The following is a 26,222-nucleotide window of genomic DNA, read 5'->3' as shown; positions in this document are numbered from 1 at the left end:
TAGTCTACTTACTGCTTCTTAAGTTCATTTTAACTACTCCTGCTTATTGTCTGTTTCCTTCTAGTTTTCCTTTGGTGCGTGTCTCATTTTTTTTTTTTTTTTTCGTTTTTAATTTGCCTCTCAGTATCCTTTTCATATTTCTTCTGTTTTGCTTATCTTTTCCAAGATTTATACTGCTTTTTTTTTCCAGCATTTACTGACTATTTCTCTAATGTTACTATCTACTGATACACATTTCCATAGTTCTAATATAAGAAAGGTTTGTGCATCCAGGCAGTGAAGGATATCAGGAGGGTACAAACTTATATTCAAGATTTTAAGTGAGTTAAGTGCAAATTACACGTTATTACCTTTACATTTAATGTTGTAAGACCATATTTTTTTCAATTATTTTATTGAGATCATAATAGTTTATTACATTTTGTAATTTCAGGTGTGCATTATTATTTATCAATTTCAGTATAGACTGCATCATGCTCAACATCGGTAGTCTAATTTTTATCCATCACCATATATATGTGCCCCTTTACCCCTTTCACCCACCCCAGCCCCCTTCCTCTGATAAACACTAATCTCTTCTCTTTTTTCCATGTATTTGTTTATCTTCCAAATTTGAGTGAAATCATGCAGTATTTGTCTTTCTCTATCAGGCTTATTTCACCCAACATCATACCCTCAAGGTCCATCCACGTTGTTGCAAATGGGACAATTTTGTCTTTTTTATGGCTGAGCAGTAATCCATTGTATATATATACCACATCTTCTTTATCTATTCATCAGTCAATGGGCATTTCGGTTCCTTCCATGTCTTGGTTCTTGTGAATAATGCTGCAATGAACAACATAGGAGTGCATAAATCTCTCTTGGTTGTTGATTTCAAGTTCTTTGGATAAATACCCAGTAGTGGAATAGCTGGATCATATAATATTTCTATTTTTAATTTTTTGAGAAATCTCCATACTGTTTTCTGTAGTGGCTGCACCAGTTTGCATTCCCACTCAGTCAATTCCCACTGAATCAATGACTCTGTTTTGTATAAGTAATGGGCATTTGCCAACAGAGCACTTTTTCACACAAGTACCCAAAGAGATACTTGAGAATTAACTGATTTATAATCAGACAGCCATATTACGGTGGAAAGATTGAGTGCATTAGTAGAGAGAATTGACCACCTACTTTGTATCTATATTTCCAATATCACATTCCATTTTTATAATTGGCTTCCCTGTCTTCACTTATAATATTTTCTATGAATTTCCTGAAAGTTGAAGCTGTGTTAATAAGAGTTGGTAACACATGTGACGTAAGCACTACTACCAAAGCAGGCTTAGGGCTCTTTGATGAAGACTGGGAATAGATTCCTTTTACAACTGGTCTTAGGAGAAGCTCCCAGCTTGGCAACATTTTATGACACTATGGAAGACAATCAGGAGCCACAAGTGCCACTGAACTGCCGCTTCCAGTTCATTTTATTACTGGAATTTGTATTTAGAATTTTAATTTTTCAGGCTACTTTTAGAATGATTTCTCATGGGAATATGCTGAATAGTATCCAATGGTATGGATGTATCTGAGTTTGTTTAATCATTCGCCTAGTGAAAACTATCTTGTTTATTTCCATTTGGGGGCAATTATGAATAAAGGTGCTATAAACATTTGTGCAGGTTTTTGTGTGAGTATAAATTTTCATTTCTCCAGGTTAAATGCCCGGCTGTGTAATTACTGGGTAATAGCAGGTAGCTGCATGTTTAGTTTTTCGAGAAACTACCAAACTGTTTTCCGGAGTGGCTATACCATTTTATATTCCCACCATCAAGATTTGAGTGATTCAGTTTCTCTGCATCTTTGCCATTATTTGATATTGTCATTATTTTCATTTTAGTCAGGCAGATAGATCTGTGGTAATATCTCATTGTGGTTTTTATCTACGTTTCCTTAATTGCTGATGAGGTTGAACATCTTCTCCAGTGTTTATTTGCTATTGTTGTAGCCTCTTTGATGAAATGTCGCTTCATGTCTTTGCTATTTTTAATTGAATTTTTTGTCATCTTGTTTTTGAGTTTGAAGGTTTTTTTAACATATTTTAGATACTAGTCCTTTATTGGACTTGTGGTTTGCAAATATTTTTTTCCCATTTGTAGCTTATCTTTTCATCCTCTTATTAAGGTCTTTCACAGAGCAACAGTTTTTAATTTCGATCAAGTTCAATTAAGTTTTCCTTTTACGGATCACTTTTGGTGTCAAGAACACTTTGCCAAGACCTAGGTCCCAAAGATTTGCAACTATGTTTATTACTATATGTTTTACACTTTTGCCCTTTACATTTAAGTTAGTAATCTATTTTGAGTTAATTTTTATGTAATATGAGGTTTGGTCAAGGTTCATTTTTTTGTCTTTGGATGTCCAATTTCTCCAGCACCATTTGTTGAAAAGACTCTACTTTCTCCATTTTACTGTTCCACCTATGTAAAAAATCTGTTTGGCATGTTTGCGTGGGCCTATTTCTGCCTACTCTATTGCAGTCCATTGATCTATGTATTTATCCCTTCCCCAAACATGAACTGCATTGATTACTATAGTTCTATAAAAACTCTTGAAATCAGGTGTATCTATTCTGCTCACTTTTTCTTTTTCAAAATTATTTCTCCTTATTAGTTCCTTTGCCATCCATATAAATTTTAGGATAATCTTGTCTATATCTACAAAAATCCTGCTGGAGTTTCGATAGGAATTTTGTTAATCCTATATATCAATTGTGAGAGAACTGACATCTTTACTATGTTGAGTCTTGCAATACATACACATGATATGACTCCATTACTTTCTATTTTCTTTGATATTTTCATCAGGAATTTGTCATTTTTAGTATAGAAGTCTTGTATATGTTTTGTTAGATTTACATTATTGCATTTTAGTGCAATTATAAATGGTACTGATTTTCAATTTCACTGTCAAAGTGTTCATTGCTCTAGAAATAAATTGATTTTTGTATGTTTCTCTTATACCCTGCAATGTTGCTGAAGTCATGTATTAGCTCTACGAGTGTTTTTGTTTATTTGTTTTGTAAAATCATTGGGATTTTCTACATAGACAATTATGTCATTTTAACATAGGGAGAGTTATATTTCTTCTTTCATGTTCTGTGTGCTTTTTTATTTCTTTTTCCTGCCTTAATGTACTAGATAGAGCATCTAGCACTATGTCAAATAAGAGTAACAAAAGTGGACATCTGTGCCTTTTTCTCATTCTCAAGGGGAAAACATTCAGTCTTTAACAATTAATTACTTTGATAGCTGGAGGTTTTTCTAGGTGCTCTTTACCAAATTGAGGAAGCTTCCCTCTATTACCATCTTTCTGAGTGTTTTTAATCATTTATAAGTTTTTGAAATTTGTCAAATGCATTTCCCGCATCAACTGATATGATTATGTGAGTCTTCTTGAGCCTGTTAATATGGTGGTTTATATTGGTTGCTCTATGAATATTGAACAAGCTTTGGAATAAACTACTATTGAGATGGTATCATTTTAAAAAGTTGTTCTGTGATTGTAATGGATTATCTCCAGTCTTGGAATAAACTCAATATGGTCATGATATACTGTCCTTTTCCTACATTGCTGAATTTAGTTTGTTAATATTTCACAGTGGAATATTACATCTATGTTTTTGAGTTAGATGGTGCTATAATTTTCCCTTTTGAAAATTCTTTGAACGTCAGATATTGTTACCAAGGTTATTTTGACCTTACAAAATGATTTGGAAACTATTCCACCTATTTGTATTCTCTGGAAAAATTTGTATGTGTTTGTTGTTATTTCTTGCTGACGTGTTTGGCAGAATTCACTGGTGAATTCTTTTCAGTCTTGATAATTTGTGTTTTTCCAGGAATTTGCCATTTTATCTAGATTTTCATTACTATTGCTTTAAAGTTGATCATGGTAACTTTGCGTATCTTTTTAGTGTCTTTAGTATTACTGGCGATGTTTCTGAAAACAGTACATAAGTTATGCTTAAATTATCTCTCTGTCTTTCTCTGTTTTTCCCTCTCTCTGCTGATCAATATTATAAAGGACATATCAATTACATTAGTCTTTTCGAAGTGTTTACCTTTAGTTTTGTTGATTCATTATATTGTATATTTATTCTCTATTTCATTATTTTTGCTTTTTATTATTTTTTCTTCTACTTTAGTGGACTTGATTTGATGGTCATATTACAATTCTTAAAAGGATTGTTAAGTAATTGTTTTCTGCCTTCCTTTTTTTTATGTAAACTAATTTAAGGCTAAAATTTCTCTATAAGTGCAGCTGTGTTGTATCTCACACGTTCAGTAATGTCTTGTGGTTTTCAGTGTATAGGTCTTTCACCTCCTTGATTAAATTTGTTCCTGGATATTTTGTTGCTATTTAAATGTGATTGTATTGTTGAATTCTCTTTCTGCTACTTCATTATTAATGTACAGAAATGGAACTGATTTTTTAAAGTTGCTTTTATACCTTGCAATTTTTCCATAGTTATTGATTATATCTAATAGTTTTCTTGTAGTTTCTTTAGGGTTTTCTATGTATAGGATCATTTCATCTGAAAAAAGTGAGTGTTTCACCACTTCCTTTCAAATTTGGATACTTTTTATTTCTTTTTCTTGCCTAATTGCTCTGGCCAAAACCTCCAGTACTATGTTGAAGTACTGGTGAGTGGTGAGAGTGTGCACCCTTGTCTTGTTCCTGTTCTCAAAGGGATGGTTTTCAGTTTTTACTGTTGGGTATGATGTTGGCTGTGGTTTGTCATATACAGGCTTTATTATGTTGAAGTACTTTCCTTTTATACCCATTTTATTGAGAGTTTTTATCATAAATGGATGCTGTATCTTGTCAAATGCTTTCTCTGCATCTAATGAGATGGTCATGTGATTTTTATTCCTCATTTTGTTAACCTGGTGTGTCACATAGATTATTTCGTGGATTTTGAACCATCCCTGCATCCTTGGTATAAATCCCACTTGATCACAGTATATGAGCCTTTTAATGTATTGAGGTATTGTGTTTACAGCAAGGCAGAAGAAAATAATCTACAAATGAATCCCTGTCAGTCTTTCAGCAGATTTCTCAGAAGAAAACTAACAGGCTAGCAAAGATTGGAATGATATATTCAAAATACTGAATAACAAAAACCTTTAGCCAAAAATACTCTATCAAGTGAAACTATCCCTCATATATGATGGAGAAATAAAAGCTTTCCCAGATACAGAAAAGCTGAGTGACTTCATCACCACTAGACCTCCCTTACAAGAAAGGATCAAGGATGCCCTCATACCTGAAACAAAAAGGCAAAGGTTTACAAAGCCTTGAGTGAGGAGATAAATAGATAGACAAAATCAGAAAATTGAAGATCTTTGTCAGAAGAGGTTATCAAACAATTTTAAAGTAAAAGATAAAGAGAAGAAAACCACCAAAATAACTATAAACACTTTATTTTAATCACAAACTCACAACACAAAACAGAATAATTTGTAACAACAATAACTTAGAAGAGGAAGGGGAAAGAAGTGGAACCTGCTTAGGTTAACAGAGATAAAAGGCTATCAGAAAATGGACTAGCTCATCTATGAGCTCTTTTATACAAACCACACAGTAACTAATAAACAAAAATTAGAAAAGAGACACAAATTGTAAATGAAGAGAAAACTGAGAAAACCATCATAGAAAACCACCAAACTAAATGGCAGTCAGAAATACAAGGGAAGAGAAACAAGGGAAATATATAACAATTGGAAAACAAGAGATAAAATGGCACTATTTAGCCCTCACGTATCAACAATCACTCTCAATATAAATGAATTGAATTCTCCAATCAAAAGACAAAGTGGCTGGATTGATTAAAAAAGAAGACCAAACAATTTTCTGCCTCAAGGAAACACATCTCACCTCTAAAGACAAATGTAAGCTCAGATTGAAGGGATGGAAGACAATACTCCAAGAAAACAGCAAGCAAAAGAAAGTAGGTTTTGCCATACTTATATCAGACAAAACAGGCTTTAAGATAAAAAAGGCAATGAGAGAGAAGGTGGGGCAGTATATAATGGTAAAAGGGACATTCCACCAAGGGGACATAACACTTATGAATACATGTGCACCTAACACAGGAGCACCAAAGTATATAAAGCAACTATTAACAGACGTAAAGGGAGAAACTAACAGAAACACAATAATAGTAAGGGACCCCAACACCCCACTTACATCAATGGATAGATCATCCAGACAGAAAATCAACAAGGAAATAGAGGATTTAAATGAAACACTTGATCAGATGGACTTAATAGATATGTATAGAACATTCCATCCAAAAACAAGAGAATACACATTCTTGTCAAGTGCACATGGAACATTTTCACAGATAGACCATATGTTGGGAAACAAGGCAAGCCTCAATAAATTTAAGAAGATTGACATCACCTCAAGCATCTTTTCTGACCACCGTGCTATGAAACTAGAAGTCAACTACATGAAAAAAGCTGGGAAAGTCACAAATATGTTGAGACTAAACTACATGCTATTGAATAAACATTTAATCAATGAAGAAAACAAAGGAGAAATAAAAAATACCTGGAGACAAATGAAAATGAAAATACATCATAGCAACTCTTCTGGGATCCAATAAAAGTGGTTCTAAGAGGGAAATTCATAGCAATATAGGCCTACCTTAACAAATAAGAAAAATCTCCAATAGGTAATCTTAAACTGTACTTAACAGAACTAGAAAAAGAAGAACAAACAAAACCCGAAGTCAGCAGAAGGAGGGAAATAATAAAAATTAGAGCAGAAATAAATAAAATAGAGACTAAAAAAACAGTGGAAAGGATCAATGAAACTAAGTGCTGTTTCTTTGAGAAGATAAACAAAGTTGGAAAACCCTTAGCCAGACTCACTCAGAAAAGAAGAGACTGGCTCAGATAAATAAAATTAGAAATGAAAGAGGAAAACTTACAATGGATACCACAGAAATACAAAGGACTATAAGGAAATACTATGAAAAACTGTATGCCAACAAATTGGATTACCTAGAAAAAATGGATACATTCTTAGACTCATACAACCTCTTAAAACTGAATCAAGAAGGAATAGAGAATCTGAATAGAACAATAACAAGTAAAGAGTTTGAAACAGTAATCAAAAACCTCCGAAAAAACAAAAGTCTAGAACCAGATGGCATCTTTGGAGAATTCTGCCAAACATTCAAAGAAGATTTAATACCTATCCTTTTCAAACTATTCCAAGAAGTTAAAGAAGATGGATCAATTCCTAACTCATTCTATGAGGCCAACATCACCCTGATATGAAAACCAAACAAGGAAAATACAAAGAAGGAAAATTACTGGCCAATATCACTGATGAACAGAGATGCAAAAATTCTCAACAAAATATTGGCAAACTGAACACAAGTTCTCCTGATTTTTGATTCAAACATCACTCTTCTCATCAAAGTCTTCTGTGGACCATATCTTCCACAATCAACTCCTCTAACTCCTTATTTCCATTCCTGCCTTAATCTTCCTCTTTACACTTGTCACCTCACCAACTAACATATGACATTTTTTATCTGCTCCCCCGAAACCAACTAAAATGGTTCACAGGAATTACGATTTGCTTTGTTATGATTTTGTTTTGTTTGGTCCTGCTTCTACAAGAAGTTTTGGCATGCAGTAGAGGTTTTATTTGTTGAATTATGAATCCCACCCCCTTACTTACTAGCCATGTCATTTTGGGCAAATTACTGAACCTTTCCAAACCTCAGTTCCTACAGTTCAAAAATGAGGATATTAAAAGCAGCTAGCACATCCTGTTTTATTAAAAACAACATGAAATCATTCATCTAAAGAATTTTACACAGTGCAAATAATTGGTCCAATTACATGTATAAATATATATATTCTTTATTTGATAGCAATTGGTTCATACCAGCACCATTTGTAATAGCCTGATTCTGGAAATCAACCCAAATGCCTATCTAGAGTCAAATGAATAAATACATTCAGTATATTAATATATTCATTCAGTGTAATACAGTTATATAAATGAGAATGAATGGCTGCAACTTCACATAACATGGATGAAAATTAAAAGCATTTAAATAAACATTTAATTACAGTTTATAACATAAGCATATGTTGTTTATTTGAGAAATAAGTAGAGTGTTTATCCTTTAGAAGGGCAGAAGTGCCTTAGAGGCTATTAGGGGCCTTTACGGGGTGCTGGCAATATTCTGGTATTTGATCTGGCTTTTGGCTGCAGAGCTGAATTCAGTTTATAAAAATTCATTGAGCTCTACACTTATGATTTATGTACTTTTCTGTAAGCATGTTGTATTAGAATGAGAAATTTACTTGAAAAAAATATGGTACCAACTGAAACAGCCTGATTGTTCTCTCACCTCAATGACCTCTCACATAGGCATAAACCCCAAATGTTATTTGATACAGACTTTCTCAAGACTATCACATAGACAGTTTACTTTCTTGTAGAACAAGTAATTTCTTTTTCATTGTCACATTGCTATCAATTATTTTCCATATGGTTTTTATTATATTTAAATAATAATTCATTCATTTTTTACAGAATGTCAAGATAGCTTTTAGTAACAAAACAGAGCGAGAAGGCAGATGGCAAACAATAAAATTACAAACAAGAAACAGATGAGAAACAAAAGTGGCTGACTTAGAAAAAGTTTCTCAAATATTTAAATGCTATTTTAATATGTTAATAGGCAGGGTTTCTACATATAAATCAATATTCCATTAAATATTGACACAGGTAAATCACTCTCATTATTTTGTGCTACGTTTTAAGAGTGTCTCTGTCATTGAATGGCTCTTCATTACTCTTTTATATGGCTAGTTATGCATTTTTATTTTTTAAACCCAGTTAGGTTGTAAAGTTCATTAGAGCAGAGGTTGTGTGTGTGTGTGTATGTATTTGTTTTGAATTTATTTTTAGTTTACTCAGAACTTAGCACTGTCCTAATCCAAAAAAAAAAAAATAGTAGACTGATTCTCAGATATAGTAACTGTGATTTATCTCACTTTTTCCATTAGATTTATGAAGCTTAATTTTATATATTTCAAGAATCAAATAGAATGTCTATAACTTGAAAAATAGGAAACATGAATGCTTGGAATTCATTTGCATGATTCTTTTCTCTCTTCAACTACTGCTCTTGGCCTCTGACCCTATCTACCTCTAACAGCCTCCTGTCCTTGTAGATTTATAGCTGTTTTACCTACAGATGGGCAGTATTTACACAGATGGACAGTAGTTGAAGATATGATCGGTAGAGAATTCGTAGGTTAGTTACTTCCTAGGGATAGAAGTAGAAGAAATGATAGATCAATCAACCAATTCCGTGTATTTACATTTCTAAGGTTCTGTCATTCTAGGCACAGCCTGGTTACCTGTGGCTTTCTGGGGGACCTTTTCTTTGTCTTTGGGTATCTTCCATCCCTACTACTCTCCCGTCAATCAGGGTTTACATGTCCACATGGATTAGAGCTGGCCTCCATGACAGCAGTTTCTTCTCTCTGTATTTCATGGTACAGATATCCACTCAAATAATTTTCTATAAACAATGTTTTCATCATGCCTCTTCCGAGTTTAAAATCTTCCAGAGATTCTTGATGGCTAGAAAGTCATCCTATTTTCATTCAAATGTCTTTGATTGAATATTGTCTAATAGGCATGATTGTAGGCAGTTTGGAAAGAGGGAATTAAGGCAGAATCTTATCATGCTATCACATATCTAATAAGTCTAGTGGGGAAAAGCCTGAACTTTAGTGACCTTAATATTTCTCTTCGTCTAATCAAACTTACTACAAACCTCCCATCTCAATCCTATTTGGGCTTATCTCAATGCTTCCCAAATATTCACTATTCTGTTTTTGATGCTTCAGCCCATATTATTCTGTTACCTTAAATGATCTCACACCCTCCACTCATCTCTTATGCCTATTCCAAACTTATCTATCTTTCAAAATCCCTACACTCCAGAAGGCATTCCTGGAATGTGGTTTCCCTCATGAGCAGCTCTTATCCGTGGTGATGATAGTAACTGTATTAGTTATTTATTGCTGCATAACATGACAACCTAATGACCTAAACAACAGACTTTTGTTACAGCAAAGTTTTTATGGATCAGGAATGCAAGCACAGTTTGCAATCCAAGTATCAGCCAAGGCTGTGTTCTCATCTGAAGCCTTGATTGGGGAGGATCTTCTTCCAACCTCACTCACACAGTTATTGGTAGAATGTAATTATATACTGCACCATCATATTTTTTATTATTTCATGTAAGCTAGTCTTGTTTTCTTGAATATAACACAATATTTTGGAAAGAAGCAAATTGAATATATTTATTCTATATCTATTACATACAGGCACTGTCCTGTATTGGTCAGGTTTCCATTAATAAAAAATCCAATTCAAAATGGCTTAAGTAAATTGGGAGTTTAATGACTCATATAACATACTCTCCTCCACACTTTGAATCACTCTTCTTTCTTCAGTGTTAGCTTCATTCTCAAACAAATCTCTCTTCACATTGTGGCCTTTGGCAGTTCTAAGCTTCTGTCTTCCCAGCTCAACAACTCTAGAGGAAAGAGAGCTCAGTTCAAATAACTGTCCTGGAATTGAGTCTTCTTTTCATAGCAAGGGTACTATGCCCATCTCTGAATGAATCACTGTCATTTGGAAGGAAGGATACTCTCATTGATCAGAAATCCATAGGTACCATACACATCTCTGAAGCCTTTAGATGGAGATGAGTTATGTTTCATACTTATTCAAACCAAATGTTCTTAGAATGGTTTTTCCCGCCATAAATATCAACAAGATGCTATTATTGAAAGTTTAAGAGAAGATTTTCCTGGGCATGCAAAAAAATAAACATCCTTTAAGGAGCCCATTCAATCTTTGATCAAAAAGTAATTTCTCACATTGAAATAAAATCTATCTCCCAGGTACACTTACACATTCTTAAACACATACAGAGTTCCTGAGATCCCACCAATATTTAAAGACTATTTAATTCTTAGTAATGTATAATATTCTCTCAGCTAAAGAATCATATTTCCTTCAATGTTTCCTCAAGTGGCAGATTCCAGTTTCCATACCATCCTACTTACTCTTTTCTGAATATTCTCTCATGTATCTGTACCCCAAGAAAAACTACTTTTATGGTATCAGGAATGGAATATTCCATGAGAAGTGAGACATATAAGGAATATAGCAGAATTATCACCTCCCTGAGTCTAGGTACTCTACTTTTCTTCTTACAGATTTAGAATCATCGCATAAACAGATGTGACATGCCAGGAGCTCTGCCATTAGGGCTGTAAGAATGTAGAAGAATCTGAGATTATTGGTTCCATATTGGTGAACTGCCTCAACTGTAGATTTTTCAGAACAAGGATATGGTCATTAACCCAGACTATGTTGTCAAGTAGACAAGAATACATATGGAATATTTGTAGTTAATGTTGGTGGTAGAAGAAGGTAGTAGAATCATAGCAATCTAAATTCTTTAATTAAGGCCATGATGTTGGGTCCTCATGGGCCTTCAAGTTTAGACCAGAACCCTCAAGAATGACTGATAGAAACAGGAGGCTGGAACCAGCCTTATGAGCAGGAAGGATTCCTAACAATAACAAAGCAGTTTGAACATTTCCATCACTGACAAATCTTAAGATCTTTTATCTGGACTATTGTAATACCCTCTCTACTAGTCTTCTTGCTTTTATTTTTGTCCATTTCTCCTAAAGTCCATTCTCTACAAAGCAAGCCAAATCATCTTTCAAAATGTAAATAAGATCATGTGAATATCATACAAATTTTTAAAGTTCTCTACTGCTTGCCTATTGTAATTAGAAATCCTTACCTTGGCCTATGTGGTCCTCCAGAATCTGGCCTCCATCTGCTTCTCCAACCTCATCTTCTTTTTTGTCCATTCCAGTCTCTTTGCTTCTTTTTGTCCTTTGATACTGTCAGATTCATGTTCAAATAAGAAAGCTTTCACTTGCTTTATAGTCTATGTAAAATGTTTTTCCCTTGTATTTTTGTGTGGCTGGCTGTTTATTATCACTGATGTATCAACTAAAATGTTGCTTCATCAGAGAGGGCTTTCTGGACCACTTCATCTAAAGTAAATTATTCCACTCACCACTCTTTGTTCCATTACTTTATTCCATTTAGTTCTTCAAGAACTTCTTCAAGACTAAAGAAGAAGATCTTTTTTTTTATTGTCTCCCTGCCCTTGGTAGTAAGACTGTGAGGATATAAATCTCATCTGTTTTTCCCTTTTTTTAATGGCTGCATATTGGCTCCAGAACTGTACCTGGACATACCAGAGGCTTAACATATATTTGGTAAGTGAATAAACAAATAATTTTAAGAGCAACATAGTTAATTCTAATCATATTAAAAGTGTTTAGTCAATCTATAATACTTCTGTGGAGTTCAGTGAATAGTGACCTTGAACTATTTTTCTGTGCCTCAGGTTTCATATCTGTAAAACAGAGGTAATTACTATCCCTGTCTCAAGGAGTCATTATGAGGATTAAATAACTTAATATATGTCCAACTCTAAAACTGTGCATACAGTAAGATATTATGTGATCTCTCTAAGGAAGAGCTTAGAATCTGTAAAGATGCTACATCTGTACATGAAATCAGTACACAGAACTCTCTCTCATTTTCTGGTGTCTTTTCTAAATCATTATTTGTAAGTGAATTAACTGAGATGCTAATTCGTGCTCTGATTTACGTATGCTGAGTTAGTAATTTGGAACCTCTTTTCTAAATACTGTTTGGGGCCTATGATACAACCCTGCAGCTGAAAGATCACATGAATAGGCACTAATGGGAAAGGCTGGGTCACATTTTAAACAATGAAACAAATCAACCAAGACAAATAAGTCAGGCCTTATCTCTATTATGATTGGATGCTATTATTGTCACTTGTTTTAACAGCAGTCATGCTACTGATTTCCTGGTATTAACCTTGACCTTTCATATTGAGTATTTGCATTCATTTGTATTAAGATGTGTTGATTGAATATAGTTGAGGATATTACACTTGTTGCATCGTTTGGAATGTGAGATGATAAATTTACCGGCTGCACCTGCTATGAAATCTTTAGCCACCACTGACTGCTAATTTGGTTTCAATTTCACAGCTACATTTCTATTTGTGCATATGCAAATACTAAAATTCAACTAGGCTTTTGACAAGGCTTCTATAAGATGAACCATGTATGACTTTTAATATGCCACCTGGATTATCACATTTCTCTAATGTCAGCATCCTAGTCTGTAGAATAAGTGGGTATGACTTGATTCTTAGGTCTTTCCTGTCTGAGAGTCTCTGGATCTATTAAGAGATGGGGGAAAACATTGGCTACAAGCATAACTGACAGATTGATGACAATAATTTTATATAAAGAATGCATTCAAATTTTCTTTTATTTTTTTAAACTTGATACACTTATATATTGAGAAATTATTACCATAGCAGAATTAGTTAACATTTCCATCACCTCCCATAATTACCACTTCCTGTTGCGTGAGAACATTTCAAATCTACTTTCTTGTATTTTCAAGTATATAATAGAGTATTGTTAACTACAGTCACCATGCTGTACATTAGGCCCCAGAACTTACTCAACATATAACTGGAAATTTGTACTCTTTGACTGACATCCCCATTTACCCAACCTCCTAATGCCAGGCAACCACATTCTGCTCTGTTTTTATGAATTCTGCTTTTTTAGATTCTACAGGTAAGTGATATCATACAGTATTTGTTTTTCTCCATCTGATTTATTTCACTTAGCAAAATACTCTCAAGTTTCATCCATGTTGTTTAAAATGGCAAGATTTCCTTTTCCTTATTGCTGAATAATATTCCATTATATGTATCGTATCATCTTTATCCATTCACCCATACATGGACATTTAGGTTGTTTCCAGGTCTTGGCTATTGTGAATAATAATGCAGTGAACATGGGAGTGCAGCTATCTCTTTGAGATTCTGATTTCATTTTCTTTGGATATGTACTCAGAAGTGGGATTGCTGGATCATAGGGTACTTTTATTTGTAACTGTTTCAGAAATCTCCATGTTGTTTTATACAATGGCTACACCAAGTCACATTCCCACCAACAGTGCACAAGAGTTCCCTTTTCTCCACATTCTTGCCAACGCTTTCTTTTGTCTTTTTGATAATAGCCATTCTAAACAGTGCGAGGTGATATTTTGTCCTGGTTTTGATTTACTCTTCCCTGATGATTAGTGATGTTGAGTGCCTTTTGTGTACCTGTTGGCCATTTGTATATCTTTGGAAAAATGTCTAATCAATTCTTCTGATAATTTTTTCATTAGATTGGTTTTTTGCCATTGAGTTATATGAGTTCCTTATATATCTTGGATATTAACCCCCATCAGATATATGGTTCGCAAATATTTTCTCCCATTCTGTAGGTTGCCTTTTCATTTTGTCAATTTTTTCTTTTCCTGTGCAGGAGCTTTTTAGTTTGATGTAGTTCTACTTATTGATTTTTACTTTCATTGCTTGTGCTTTTGGTGTCATATCCAAAATTTGTTGTCAAGACCAAGGTCAAGGAGCTTTTTCTTTATGTTTTCTTTTAGGAGTTTTACAGTTTCAGGTCTTATGTTTAAGTATTTAATCAATTTTGAATTAATTTTTGTGGTAGTATAAGATAGGGGTTCAATTTCATTCTCCTCCAAGTTTTCCAAAAAACACTTATTGAAGAGACTATACTTTTCCCATTGAGTACTCTTAACTCTCTTTTCAAATATTAGTTAACCATATGTATGAGGATTTATTTCTGAGATCTTGATTCTTTTTCATTGGTCTATATGTCTGTTTTTACCCTAGGACTGTTTTGATTAATATAGATTTGTAATATAGTTTGAAGGGTGATACTTCCGGATTTCTTCTTTTATGTCAGTAGTATTTTTAATATTCAAGGTCTCTTACAGTTCCATACAAATTTTGGGATTGCTTTCTCTATTTCTGTAGGAAATGCTATTGGAATTTTGATAGGGACGACATTAAATCTATAGATAGCTTTGGGTATTGTGGACATTTTAACAATATTAATTCTTCTGATCCACAAACATGAGATATCTTTCCATTTATTTATGTCTTCTTCAATTTCTTTCATCAAAGTCTTATAGTTTTCAGTGTATGTCTTTCACTTCTTTCATTAAACTTATTCCTATGTGTTTATTGATTTTGATGCTATTGTGAATGGTATTTTCTTTATTTTTTTTCAGATATTTCATTGTTAGTGTATAGAAACACAATTAATTTCTGTATGTTGATTTTGTTTCCTGCAACTTTACTGAACTTATTGATTAGTTCTCACAGTTTTTTATTGGAGTCTTTAGGAGTTTCTGTATATAAGATCACATCATTTGGAAAAAACAGACAATTTTATTTCTTCCTTTCTGATTTGGATGTCTTTTATTCCTTCTTTCCCCCCTAATTCCTCTGAGTAGGACTTTTAGTACTGTGTGGAATAGAAGTGATGAGAGTGAGCACCCTTGTCTTGCATCTGACCTTAGAGGATAAGTTTTCAACCTTTCATTGTTGTATATGATGTTAGTTGTGGTCTTGTCATATTTGCCTTTTATTATGTTCAGGTACGTTCCTTCTCTACCTAATTTGTTGAGAGTTTTTAATCATGAATCGATGTTTTATTTTGTCAAGTGCTTTTTCTGCATCTATTGAAATGATCATATGAATTTTATCTTTCTTCTTTCTGTTAATGTGATGTATCATATTTATTGATTTGTGAATGTTGAACCATCCTTGCATCCCAGGGATAAATCTCACTTGATCTTGGTGGATCAATCTTTTAATGTACTGTTGAACTCAGTTTGCTAATACTTGGTTGAGAAATGTTGCATCTATATTTATGAAGGATATTAGCTTGTAGTTTTCTTTTCTCGTAGTGTCCTTATCTGGCTTTGGCATTAGGATAATGCTGACCTCATAACATGAGTTTGGATGTTTTCCCTCCTCTTGAATTTTTTGGATGTGTTTAAAAAGGATTGACGTTACTTCTCTTTTAAATATTGGTAGAATTTAGCAGCAAAACCATCTGGTCTTGAGCTTTTTTATATTAATAGGTTTTTGATTATTGATTCAATCTCCTTACCCATTACTGGTCTGCTTATATTTTTTATTTCTTCATGATTCAGTCTTTTTTGGTGTAATTTTAAAGAATTTATCCATTTCTTCTAGGTTATCCAATGTATTCATTTATAATTATTCACAATAATCTCTTATGAACGTTTGTATTTCTGTGGTATCATTTTAATGTCTCCTTTTTCATTTCTAATTTTATTTATTTGAATTTCTGTGTTTTTCTTAGTCTAGCTAAAAGTTTATCAATTTTGTCCATCTTTTTAAAAAACTAGCTCTTAGTTTTGTTGCTCTTTTCTTTGTTTTTTGTCTGGTCTCTGAATAACTTATTTCTGCTCTGATCATTGTTATTTCCTTCTTTCTGCTAAGTTTGGGCTTAGTTTGTTCTTCTTTTTCTAGTTCCTGGTGGTGTAAAGTTAGATTATTTGGGATCTTTCTTTTCTCTTACTGTGGGCATTTATCACTATAAATGTCCCTCTTCACACTGTTTTTGCTGCATCCCACAAGTTTTGATATGTTGTGTTTCCTTTTACATTTGTTTCATGACATTTTTTATTTCTTCTTTGACTCATTCACTGTTCAGGAGTGTGTTGTTTAATTTCCATGTATTTGTGAATTTTCTAGTTTTCCTCCTGTTACTGATTTCTACCACTGTGGTCAGAAAAGCTACTTGGTAAGATCTCAATCTTCTCAAATTTGCTAAGATTTGTTTTGTGACTTATTATATAATCTATCCTGGAGAATGCTCCATGTGTATTGGAGAAGGATGTATAGTCTACTGCTGTTGGATGGAATGTTCTGTGTCTGTTAAGTCCATTTGGTCTAAAGCATAGTACAAATCCAATATTTTCTTACTGATTTTCTGTCTGGATGATCAATCTATTGTTGAAAGGGGAGTATTGACATGCCTTACTATTATTGTATTGTTGTCTATTTCTCCCTTTAGATCTGTTGGTATTTCCTTAATCCTTTTGGTGTTCTGATGTTCAATATATGTATGTTTGCCATTATTATATCCTGTTGATGAATTGACCCCTCTATAATGACCTTCTTTGTCTCTTGTTACAGCTTTTGAATTAAAGTCTATTTTTTCTGATATAATTATAACTACCCCTGCTCTCTTTTGGTTTACATTTGAATATTTTTTTAACATCTCTTCACTTTGAGCCTATGTGAGTCCTTAATGCTAAGGTAAGTCTCTTGCAGGCAGAATATAGTTGCGTCTTGTTTTTGTTTTTTTTAATTCATCCAGCCACCCTATGTCTTCTGATCAGAGAATTCAATCCATTTCCATTTATATTAATTATTGATAAGTAAGGACTTACCAATGCCATCTTATTAATTGCTTTCTGGTTGTTTTGTCGTTTCCTTGTTCTTTTCTTCATTTCTTGCTGCCCTCCTTTGTGAAGTGATGATTTTCCGTAAGGGTATGCTTTGATCCTTTTCTCTATTTTTTGTGTATCTACTGTAAGCTTTTGTTTTATGGTTACCATGAGGCTTACATAAAACTTCTTATACATATAACAGTAGCTGTTTGGTTCTTTTTAGTGATTTCTATCTTTTTTTTTCTTTTTTTGTGAGGAAGATTGGCCCTGAGCTAACACCTGCTGCCAATCTTCCTCTTTTTTTTCTTGAGGAAGATTGTCACTGAGCTGACATCTCTGCTAATCTTCCTCTATTTTATGTGAGATGCCACCACAGCATGGCTTGATGAGTGGTGCTAGGTCTGTGCTCAGGATCTGAACCTGCAAACCTTGGCTGCCAAAGCAGAGTGTGCAAACTTAACCACTACACCACTGGGCTGGCCCCAATGATTTCCTTTTTAAATTTCTCATTTTTTTCAAGTGTTGCTTTCCTGATTTCACTGAATTGTCTTTCTGTGTTTTCTTGCAGCTCATTGAGCTTCTTTAAATTTCTATTTTGAATTATTTATTAGGTAAATCACAGATCTCCATGTCTTTGGGATCAATCACTGGGTGATTATTGTGATCCCATAGTGGTGTCATTTTTTTCTATATTTTTTATGTTCCTTCAGGTCTTGTATTACTGTCTTCACACTTAAAGCAGCAGACAGCTCTTCCAGCTTTTACTAACTGACTTCAGGAGAGAAATCCCTTACATCAGCCCTGCTGGGGATTCTGAGGCTTTCTCGGGTCTTCTGTTGATTTGCCTGCCCCATGCTTCTTGCTCCCTCTTGTGTTAGAATTCTTAAGCCTGTATGCTTTCTCTTGATCCTGAAACATACCAGGATGGGTGCTGACAGCCTCCCGTTTTCTTTTCCAAGGGTGGACTAATGCTCAAGTGCAGTCTTTCCCTGACCTGCAGATCCAGGCCAGCTTTCTGTGCATGTTCATTAGCTGTCTGCCAAAGCTTACTCTCACCACCACTTGAAGTGCACACAAGGAGCCAGTCACAGAGTATGGGGGTCATGGGTGAGGTGTACAGAGCTTTGGGAGTGCCTGTGGGCCAGTTGACAGATTTGCATGCAAGTCTTCCTCAGTGGCTAATAGGTGGGCTTCTTGATTGAGTCAGTAGCACAGTAGGATCTTTATCCCTTTAATTCCCTCTGAGAATACTATCTGCCACTCTCCTATCTTCTTCTTGACCTCAGTCACACAACTCATGACTCAATACTCTGGATGGGGTGAAAGATAAATGGGCCTCTTTGGCAGCATCCCACACAGCTGGGGAAGGTGAGTGCCCACTCACACACTCTCACTTTCCTCCTCTGGAGATATCATAGGCTGAAAAGTTTTCTTGGCACTGAGCTGTGCTGCCTTGTGGAAGTGGTGATGCAGGTAAAGTTAAGCTATTTCTCTTACCATCTCTTGTGCATCCAAACTCACCTGTTTTTCCTCCAACATTGTGCTGGAACATTTTCACTGGAAACCGGGACTTCCACAAAGGCTCCCTCATCTGTGAGTGATTGATTGTCTAAGATAATGTTCTCCAGAGGCTCCCAGACTGTAGTCAAGAGGGCTTGGAGTTGGTTCACAAGGCACTTCAAGGTACATAGTCAGGAATGAGGTCTGTATGTCTATTACCCAATGTATGGGTGCAATAGACTCCTCCTGGGTCTGTTGGCATATGGTGCTGGATCCTGAAACTCTCGCAAAGGCACTTTTGCCCATAGATGGATGCCAGATTGTTGTTGAAGGGGGATATAAGCGAGGACAACTTGTTCAGCCACATTATGATGTCACCTCAAATTTTCAAGTCATTACTAATAACTCAATCTGTCATTAAGTGATATGAATGAATAAGTCACGCAAAAATGATTAGAATACATATATATTAAAAACAGGAATATGATATTTTCCAAATTAGCATAATTTATAAAATTTATAACAAGTGACAGTATCAAAAAGTTGACATGCTTATTAATTACTGATTGCAATGCAGGCACTAGGTCTCTTTTGGAAAGAAATATCAAGGACTTTAGAATTCTTTCAGTTTCAGGAAAAAGAAAAGTAGCTCCAACTGGCATAGGAAACAAAGAAGGGGAAGGTTACTAGGGTGATCATGCTCCTCATCATATCAGTGTTGGATTATTACTCAGGTTGACCTCTTCATGAATCTCATTGCTTTGACTTGTATTGTTTTTCCTGTAGTGTCACAGATTTACTGTGAATATGTATCGTTCATTTGATCTAAGTTTCCTGGCCATTGTTGAAGCATTATTTTGGTCAAGAGATATGATATTTTGACCAGATAAACCTGGGTCATGAGTCTACCTTTGTATCTGAGTAATAGGATCATTCATTCGTTCTTTCTTCCGTCAGGAATTTATTTAACAAATATTTATAGTGGACCAACAATGTGTCAGGTACTGTCCTGGGTGCTGAAAAATAGAATGAATAAATCAATCTTATCAAGTAACTCACATGTCAGTGGGTAAAGAGGAAATAAACAAAAATATAATGTATAATGTGTTGGGTAGTAGAAAGTGCTGTGAAAAAATTTAGAGAGTCTAATGGCACAGAGAGGGTTTTGTCTGTTTGTTTCTTTTAGATAGTCTGTTTAATACAGTACTCCCTGAAAAGGAGACATTTGAACAAAGATGTTAGTTATGTGAGGAAGAAAGCCATGTGGTTATTAGAAGGAAGGTGTCCCAGAAATAAGGAACGATAAGTGTAAAGACCCTGACGTGGGAATGTGCTCAGCTTGTTTGACGAACTTCAAGGGGGGCCAGTGGGGCTGGAGTGGAGCAAGTGGATTAAAATGACAGAACATGAGGTCAAGAGGTGCTGAGGCAAGATTTTGTAAGACTTGTAGGTGATTTTAAGGGCTTTGAATTTCATTCCTAGTGAACTGGGGCACTTTTGGGTAGGGACTGTTGCAGCTTAAGGTTTTAGACTGAAATTGGGTTAAAAATGGTATCCCAAATGAGAATTTAAATTCCAAAAGAGGAAAGAGTGTTGAGAAGAAAAAAATTCTATAAAACTCACAGCGGTTGATCCATTAGTACATGTGAACTTATTCTTAACCACGTGTGACATGAAAAAAATATGGTAATTGTAGTCTAATTTAATAGATCCACTAAAAAAATTGACACATCCCAAATGGATTAGCTAAATTCATTGTTCAGTCTATATCTACCTTTTCTATTTGTTGGAATTTAACTGTTTTTCTGGAATCATCTGATATCTGCCATAGCTTAGCTGTTTTGGACTTTATAAGGCTATTTCCAAGAATTGTATCATTTTGGAAGAGTCTATGTTCATTGGATTGTTCTAAATACAATTTTTGTCTGTTCAGATTCCTTTTCCGTCTCCCTTTAAGTATACTTCCTCCATTTCATATAGTTTTGGTAGAGATTTCAATAAATCTGCTATTTGTTCTACCTCAACCACCACAGGGGTGTTCGTATTATTTAGATTGGCCACAGAGAGACCATATCTTCTTGGATTTTTTTAAGAGGTAGGCATAAGCCCAAGAGAGGCTTTCTGTCTTCCAACATCTGTTGGAACTGGAAGACTAACTTTTGGATTTTAAGTTTATAGACTATCGTCTTGTAATTATTATAGTGCAGAAATCCAGTCTATGTGATAAGGGAGCAGATAACTAGGCCAACATATAAAGAATGTGGAACTGAGAAGTTATGAGGGAGAAAAAGAGAAAGCAGGCAACATGATGGCATCACTGATGCCCTAGATCTAGCTGAACCTGAAGATAATCTTCCCTTGAACTGCTGGTTATTTGAGGCAACACTTTTCCTTTCCTATGGTTAAACTTCTCTGAGTTTAGATTTCTCACTTTCAACAGAAAAAGTCTTGGCCAGGCCAACAGAAAACAAATTGAAGAATTTATTGAAGGTAGTCTTCAAAGATAGAGAGGAGTATATCAGTGTCAGTAAGAGAAGGGGCCAAAGAATAAAAGTGTATTTCTCAACCAGTGCCCATGTTTATTAATTATTGAGAAATAGCCAAAATTATACCCAGGTCAACTCAAGAGATGTTAGTAAACAGAACCCAGCAGCTTCTGAGGGTTTGGGACACAACTCTTTTAGTATGTGAAATGGGACTGATGGATTATTCCTTTAGAGTGTAAGTTATCGAGGTCTAATGATGGCGTGGAAGCAGGATAAACAATAGTGACAATCTGAGGGTGAAAGGAAGGTGACTGACAACTGAACTGTCAAGAATAAAATAGGATGGACCATGAACATCTCATCAAGATTCTTTGGGACTTTACCAAGGAGGAGCAAATGTCTCATTCTCTGTCAATAGTAGGGGTTCTGTGAGATCCCAGACCAGATATATGAGTAAATAATAAGTAAGAGGGTAGAGTGACGAGAGAGAAGATGAGAGAGAGAAGGAGCCATCCAAAAGGAAATGGGATTTAAAAGGGAAAATGTGTGAAAGAAGAAAAATACAAAAATAATATATATAGAAGAAAGAAGAATGAAACAGCTAAAAGAGGAGAAATGGTGGGATAAGAAGGAAGAGAAAGAGAAAAAGAATAAAAATAAAACAAAAGTTGTTCTGACAAAGTCGGATATACAGATTTTTTAAAAATGCTTGAACTATGAATACTTGGGGAAGTCATAAAACTATTCTCTCTTCTTATCTGCCATCTAGGTTTAATTATGTCTTGCTCTCTACCAGCAGTTAAAACAAAGAAAACAACAACAAATTTCAGATCAAGATTTTTCAAAACAAATTTCCTTTTTGCTTCAAACTTTGTCTCATAAACTAGAAATCCCATGCAATTATCTACAGTCCACGCTAAAATGTGGTTTGGTAGTCCTATTCATAATGCGGTAATTTAATAAATCAATTTTATATAATTGCTTTTTCAACTCTGAATTTTGATCTATTGAAAGTATTTTGATTTTTTCATGTTAACATTGTGTCATAAAAATCTTCATCAGCTGTATATTCTTTTAAAATATTCTCTTAAAAGTAAGTTCCGATTTATTTTATCATAGGAACTTTAATTTTGAAATCCTAGGAAACATATTTTCAGGTACAGGGCAAATAATTGCCAATATTAAATTGCCTTAATATTATGTTTCAATGAATTTTGGCAGATCGATAAATACCATTTATTCAGGAAGGGAAAGCAGATGATAAATTCTGTGCATTCAACCCATGTCCCCATTGCCCATACAAAAGGCTATAGAAGGTTTTCAATTTTTTTTTTTTAACGACAGGATGAATATAGTCTAATATTTTATGTTATACTTATGGAAACTGAGACCCGGGAAGTAGAATAATTAACCCAATGTAACACTCTCTAATGACAAAGTAGTGATGAGATTTCAAATTTTTGATTCTCCTTTCAAATCCAATTCTCTTTTCATAGCTACCTCTCCTCACCTAGAAAAAAACCTGCAAGTATCTAAGTCCCTGTTTCTTTAACACCAAAACATTTATTTCAATTATGAATTATTTTGAGACCATTTTGATCTTTCATCTGTTATGCCAAATACCCAGGTATTTTCAAATGCTAATTGAGTAGATAATACATTGAAGAAAATCAGGATTAAGCGTTTAATAATCTATGATCTATTTCAATTAGTTAATTTAGCAATGAACATAATCTCAAAAGACTAGTTAATTAATATTTTGTAGAAAATCCTACTTATCATGACTTAACACATGCCATAGTATTGGTACTTTCCCTAAACTTCTTTAATAGTCTTTATGTTCTAATAAGTTTTTGAGACTGAAGTGGACATATTACCTTGTTGAATTTTCCCCAGCAAGTTTATAAGTGACTTGAAAAGAGTCTGTCTTCATTGTCCTTCCCAAGCATTTGGAATCACTGCAATGATCTCTGTGCTGAATAAAAAGTTCCCATCTTCAGTTAGATAAATGTTACTACTTCACAAAATAAACTTTAAAATCCACATATCTTTTTCATGACTATTTGTCACACTTGGAAATGTGGAAGGCCCCATAAGCCTTGGTGACTGAGAGTGTTATTCTTAACACAGAGGTAGAATGTTGTAAACATGAAATTTTATACAATAATGGAGTTGAAATTGGAACCAAGTGATGGCAGAAGCTTGAAGATTGGCTCGAATTAATACCTTGCTTAAGCAGGATGCAGAAGTACTGATTCCAAGAATTTTATAAGAGGGAAGAAAGGAAAATAGATGTGAATATAAATATAAACTGCCGTAAACCAGAACCTACAAAGCAAGAAGCATAACATCAAAGCAGATTCTGATTGGATTGGCAAGTTTACAATATGCCTCAGTATTAAATAACATTCTCAGCTTGTGACCCTGTCCAACTCAGTGGCAAACTTTAGCTTGACCTTTCAAGATCCTGGCTTGTTATGATTTATTCTTTAGTCATCGACTTGTGAGCACAGAAGGACTTCACAAGAGAATCTAGTTCATTTCTGTTTCCCGGCAAAATTGCATCTGAGCAAGCCCGAGGACAGGGGACATCTAGCCTCGTCTACTTTTTTTAGGAATTAGATTCCATTTCCCAAAACCCTTACATTCTGGAAAATGAAGCTCATTTCCAGTAAAATTCCCATGAGCTTTCATTCAAATTTGTTTATAGTTTTTTTTTAGTTTGAAATTAACCGTTGATTACTATGGTTCTTGTAGGGCTTTCTTGAAGACTTAAGGAACAGTGGTTTCCATATTGTTTGTTCTAATACATCATTAAAGATATATTAATCAGTTTTCTATTGTAGCTGTAGCAAATTACAACGAACATAAGAGCTTAAAACAAAAATTTATTATCTCAGTTCTACGAGTGAGAAATTTGACATGGGTCTCGCTATACTAAAATCGGCTGTATTCCTTTCTGGAGCTTCTAATAGTGAATCCATTTCCTTGCCTTTTTCAACTTCTAAACACCATTCACCCTCCTAGGTTTATGGCCCACTTCTTCCATCTTCCAAGCCATCATGGTAGGTTGAGGCTTTCTCACATTGTAGCATGCTGACACTCTCTCTTCTGCCCCCCTTTTTTTACGTTTAAGGACCTTTGTGAATACCTTAGGGCCATCCAGAAAATCTAGGATAATCTCCCCTATTTTAAGGTCAATGAATTAGCAACCTTAATTTTGCTAGCAGCCTTAATTCCCCTTTGCCGTGTAACATAATATATTCACAGTTTCTAAGGTTTGGGATGTAGACACTTCTGGGAAGAACGGTATTCTGCCTACCACAACAGATGACTTTGAAAATGCTTGTTTCTCTTCTTTATGCTCATAGTGCTACAGATAAACATACACATAAACACACACACACACACACACACACCCGTAACTTTAAAGAAAAAAGATAAAACTTGGTAAAAATATTCCTCACATTTTTATTTAGTCAATTTCACAATGTCGGTATTCCCACCTAACAAGAGTTGATGAAGGGGAGGGGCATAGACCAAGAGTAGAAGGCAATGAGAATTAGTGATATTGAGGAGTTTCCAGTTACGTCATCATCTCAGAACTTCTCAACGACTAAGTTTTCACAAGATATTAAGAAAACCACCATTAAGAAAGAAATTAGTTTTCTTCTTCAGGCAGAATAACCCAAAGCAGTAAGCAAGTTTAGTATTCAAAATTCAGATCTCTTCTGGCTTTTGAAACTTCCCAAAGTTCCCTATAATTTTCATGAGTATAAATGCTCCCAAATAATGAAAAATTCTACAAAAACTCTTCTCTGAAAAAGACTTCATTCGCAGGAAAGGAAAATTTATTTTTTTAAATGAGCTATTTTTAAATGCACTAAAAAAGTAAGAGTAACATTAATATAAAAAGTTTAATTCCGCTTAAGTCCCCAAGGATTGCTGGCATAGGGTGAATTTCCCTTGGCTGTATTTATCACTTCCTGCCCTCCAGAAATAAGACACTCAAACATTACCTTCAGGATTTCTCTTCATATCCCTCTGCCAACTATCATACCCTGTAAATCAGAGATGCTGGCTGCTATAGAATATTGACAGAGTAAAGTGTACTGTTCACAAAAGGTCTGTTTATATGAGTAAGAGATCCTTTTCTAAGAGAAAGATAGCTGCCAACACAATATTTGAAGCACTAACTGTCTGGCACTATTCTTTTATATTCCGTATTGTTGCATCAAGATGAAACTTCTATTTTGACTAACTTTGGTCATGTTGTTCACTTTTACTATTTAATTTTGCCTCCACTTCACAAATTTAATTCACCAATAAGCTTTGGTGAATTAAATTTAACACTGCATCAAGACACAAATACTTTTACATTAGACTCTATGTGGAAATATCATGAAACAAAATTGCTGTGTAAAGTTGGATTTGCTGGTACATCCTAGGTTGTGTAGAAATAGCAACCCCCAAATATTAGTGACTTAAAATTACAAAGGTTTATTTCTTGCTAATGCTAAGCCCCTCACGCATCCAGGTAATTCAACTGGCAATTCATTGACTCATGACCCTTCAGACCATGGTTCCACTATTAGAATATGAGTCTGCCTTCATGACTGTCATAGAAGAGGGAAAGTGTGATTCGAGATTCACACCAGCAATTTAAATCCTTTGGATTGTAAGTGATCAGGCTACTTC

The 26,222-nt window shown here is 34.5% G+C and overlaps 1 long non-coding RNA gene across 1 annotated transcript; it reads right to left on the bottom strand.

Moving 5' to 3' along the window:
* Nucleotides 1–8,896: 8,896 nt before the first annotated feature.
* Nucleotides 8,897–23,631, bottom strand: LOC102150037 (uncharacterized). The gene is made up of 3 exons (XR_290378.3): nt 23,402–23,631; nt 11,921–12,023; nt 8,897–10,633 (listed from the first exon to the last, which is right to left on the bottom strand). It is a non-coding gene; the product is annotated as an uncharacterized lncRNA (long non-coding RNA).
* Nucleotides 23,632–26,222: the final 2,591 nt, after the last annotated feature.

The sequence above is a fragment of the Equus caballus genome, chromosome 6 (genome assembly GCF_041296265.1).
Source record: "Equus caballus isolate H_3958 breed thoroughbred chromosome 6, TB-T2T, whole genome shotgun sequence".
Lineage (NCBI taxonomy): Eukaryota > Metazoa > Chordata > Mammalia > Perissodactyla > Equidae > Equus > Equus caballus.
The sequence above is the reverse complement of the archived record's forward strand: the minus strand, read 5'-3'. Positions and strand labels throughout refer to the sequence as shown.